This window comes from Quercus lobata, chromosome 5, assembly GCF_001633185.2.
Source record: "Quercus lobata isolate SW786 chromosome 5, ValleyOak3.0 Primary Assembly, whole genome shotgun sequence".
In the NCBI taxonomy this organism is placed as follows: domain Eukaryota; kingdom Viridiplantae; phylum Streptophyta; class Magnoliopsida; order Fagales; family Fagaceae; genus Quercus; species Quercus lobata.
In genome coordinates, this window is record NC_044908.1 from 16,671,065 (window position 1) to 16,675,243 (window position 4,179).

The following is a 4,179-nucleotide window of genomic DNA, read 5'->3' on the forward strand; positions in this document are numbered from 1 at the left end:
TCTATTGAGATCTAAAAAATGGGCGCCAATGGAGGGAAATTTCAGCGCGAGTGTAATTAATCTATAGCGACGAAATATTTCTTCACTACAAGTTGAAATTTTTAGTGACGAAATATTTCGTCATCGTAGGTATTGCTGTAGTTAGTATTAGTGACGAAAATCCTTTCGTTGCTAAAAGGAAGAATTAGCGACAAAAAATATTCGTCACTAAAAATAATAATAGTATTGCACTTATATATTTTTAGTGACGAAATAACAATTCGTCACTAAAAGTATGCTACAGAGACGAAATTTGAATTTCATCGCTAAAAATCTTTGACAAAATATGGTTTCTTTAGTGATGAAAATTAAATTCGTCGCTAAAAGTGTAAGAAATTTTGGGTCCTTTTGTGACGAAACAGAAATTCATCACTAAAAATGGGAAATAGTGATGAAAACGTTTTTGTTGCTAAAAAAGACCACTTTGTGACGAAACAGAAATCGTCACTAGAAGTGGGAAATAGCGATGAAAATAAAATTCGTCGCTAAAAGTGTAAGAAATTCCGGGCCTTTTGTGACAAAACATAAATTCCTCACTAGAAGTGGTCTTTAGCGGCGAAAACATTTCGTCGCTAAATACCACTATATATACTCCCAAACAAAAAACAAAATATATTCACCCACTCAGCCAAAAAAAAAAAAAAAACATTCACCCAGAAACCCATTGAAGCGTTGAAACCCAAACAAAAAAAGAGAGAAACCCAAACAAAAAAAGAGAAACCCATTCGTCGTTGAAGCGTCGCCGTCGAAGCGTTGCCATTCACCGTTGCCACGAACCCATTGAAGCGTCATCGTCGCCACGAACACATTGAAGCATCACCGTCGCCACGAACCCATTGAAGCGTCACCATTCACTGTCGCCGATGAACCGTTGAAGCGTCGCCATTCACCATCGCCGATGAACCGTTGAAGCGTCGCCAAATCGACGGTGATGCTTCGCCTTGTTCTCACCGGCGACGCTTTGAACCGCTGCCAATAAGCCACGAACCATCACCAATTCTCGACGATTCCCATTGGGTGCCGATTCTTCACTGCTGATTTGGACCATTCGCGACGATCTGGAATCAGTAAGGGTTTTTTTTTTTTTTTTTTCCTTCAGCTCATGTTTGTTGAGAATGGGTATTTTTATTTTTGTTGAGAATGACTCAAATACTCTCATAAGTTGTCATTGTTGTGATTGAGTATTTTTATATGTAATTGTTACTTATTTTAAAGACCTTTCTGTGCTGAATTTGTGAATTGTTCTATGGAATTCAAAATAGAGGGATATGCTTTTTGTATATTAAACAATTAACTTAAGGTTTTATGTACTTGGAGAATGATAGACATTGTTGTTAACCTATTAACAGAGTTGTATGGATAAATAAAGAGTGCATTTAGCTCTATGAGAAATAAGTGTTTGTGACGTGGCTTAAAACTCTGCGTCTGTGTTGTGCCTTTGGTGTTGAAGATGGTTTAGTTAGTAGTTTTTCTTTTTTCCTGAAAAGTGTTTTATTTTAGCAATGCAATGTGAGAATAATTTATAGTGTAGTGCTAAGTGATATTGAGCTCTCCTAGCTCCCAATATTACCCATATTGGAATGTCAAAATAATTTTAAGTGTGATATCTTTTTATCATATATGTGTGTAGGGCTGTTTCCTTAGTCTAGAATCTTTTTGTATCTTTATTTTGTTTGTGTTTATTGTTTAATTTTGGATTGGAGGTTAATAATGTGTTGGTGTTTGCTTAAGCATGAAGTTTATTTTGTTTCAGGTTTTGAATCATGAAAATTGGCAATGTTTTATGATATTGCTTCATTGGATAAGTATTTGTTCTCTGGTTCATTGGATTGCATGATAAAAGTTTGGTCTTCTACAGTGAAGAATAGGTAAGTTATTGAACCACGATTAGTTTCATTTACTTTCTTATTTGCTTTCCCCCTTAAGTAATTGAGGTGTACTACAGTCGTTGAGCAGTGTTATTAATTGGTCTGTTAATGGCAAAATTGTATTGTTATGTCAAAAGGATTCCATAAGAGCTATTCGTTATAAAGGCTGAAGTACTTATAAATTTAACTTTTCTTTTGCAGGCTAAATACACATTGTTTGCAATAACTTTGGATTTTTTCTGAAAGTTGTAAACTTAGCTTGAGCAAAGTAAGTAAATTTTAGTTGAAAACCTTATAAAACACTATACTTGTGATGTTGGAAATTGGATTTGTGGTGGTATGTTGTGTTAGACCAAGCGGGTGGCTTGCATGGTGTTATAAGGTGGTTTAAATACATATTAGGAGTGTTTTTTAGTTCTTGCAAATGTGAATGAGTATTGTTGATTAGATGTGATGAATATTACTTTATTTGATTTCAATACTTGTAAGCACTCTATACTTGTGATGTTTGTGATTGGTTTTGTGGTGGATTGTTGTGTTGGAACAAGCGGGTGGCTTGTATGGTGTTATAAGGTGGTTTAAATACATATTGAGAGTGTTTTTTAATTCTTGCAAATGTGAATGAGTATTGTTGATTAGATGTGATGAATATTACTTTATTCGATTTCAATACTTGTAAGCACTCTATACTTGTGATGTTTGTGATTGGTTTTGTGGTGGGTTGTTGTGTTGGAGCAAGCGGGTGGCTTGCATGTGTTATAAGGTGGTTTAAATTCATATTGGGAGTGTTTTTAGTTTCTTGCAAATGTGAATGGAACTTGTTAATTAGATATGATGAATATTACTTTATTCGATTTCAATACTTATAAACACTCTATACTTGTGATATTTGTGATTGGTTTTGTGGTGGGTTGTTGTATTGGAGTAAGCAGGTGGCTTGCATGGTGTTATAAGGTGGTTTAAATTCATATTGAGAGTGTTTTTAGTTTCTTGCAAATGTGAATGGAACTTGTTAATTAGATATGATATTTGTGTGTGCAACGTATATTTGTTTAAATATAAATATAGACTTGTGCATTCATGAATGTGATAGAACTTTATCTAAGTAGCTTATAGACTTAGATGTTAGAATACATTATGCATGAGTTGTCCTTATTTTACTAAAATAGGATTCATCTTATAATTATAGTCAAATATGGATAAAAGTTGGATGACAATGGGTAAGACACCCGATGGCAGATTAAGCCATCCATATATTGAAGGGGTCAATGCATTTATTAATTCCGCAAGAGCAGTTGTGGACTTGAGTGGTAATATTCTGTGCCCGTGTATTCATTGTGTTTAATATTTGAAACACTTCATTTTTTATGTATCATTTGAAACTAATATTTGTCACATGATAGGTTATTCAATCTTTAGTTTATGATACTAAAGATATAGAAGTGAAATCTCAATTGGCATTGTGTAGAATTATATGACTAAAGATTTATATTTAACTAAAGATTTATATTTGTACAGATTTCTTATTGGTGGCTTTAGGAGAATTCCTTTAGGCATTATTTGAAGAATATAAGGACATCTTCCGTTGGTTCTAATTATATTATGCCACATTTTTTGTATTGTTATGAAACATCTTAAGTTATTTTATATGTTACAAACAATTATTGTATGGAAGGAGTTTGAATTGGATACTTATTTTAATTTTAACTTGTAGAATATATGGATCGATTTTTTTATAAATGTGTTGTTGAATTAAATGTGTTAATCAAATGTGAGGTTTTAATAATGTAATGACAGGTTACAGTTTAATATCAACGCTTTGAAAATAATAAAAACAAAAAATAAGTTTAGTGACAAATTTTTTCGTCACAAATATGGCAACAAAAAATTGTTTTAGTGACGAAATATTTCGACACTAAATGCAACGGAATTTCGTAAGAAATGGTTTTAGTGACGAAAATTTTCGTCACTATATGTGTCTGAATTTTCTTAAAAATAGTTTTAATGACGAATTTTTTCGTCACTAAATGTACTCGAAAATAGTTTTAGTGACGAAATATTTCGTCACTAAATATGATTTAATAAATTGAAATGGTTTTAGTGATGAAATATTTTCGTCACTAAATACTGTTTTTAGCGAGGAAAACATTTAGCGACGAAACGTTTTCGTCGCTAAAAGTTTTTTTTTTAAAAACAAATCGGACTTTAGTGACGAAATTTTTCGTCGCCAGGACTTTTAGCGATGGGGCTACAGTGACGAAATGAATTTCGT

At 32.7% G+C, this 4,179-nt stretch overlaps 1 long non-coding RNA gene across 1 annotated transcript; it reads left to right on the top strand.

The window, feature by feature from the left end:
* Positions 1-789: 789 nt before the first annotated feature.
* On the top strand, positions 790-3,580 carry LOC115989305. Its single transcript, XR_004091873.1, has 4 exons — positions 790-1,106; positions 1,793-1,907; positions 2,109-2,175; positions 3,426-3,580. It is a non-coding gene; the product is annotated as an uncharacterized LOC115989305 (long non-coding RNA).
* Positions 3,581-4,179: the final 599 nt, after the last annotated feature.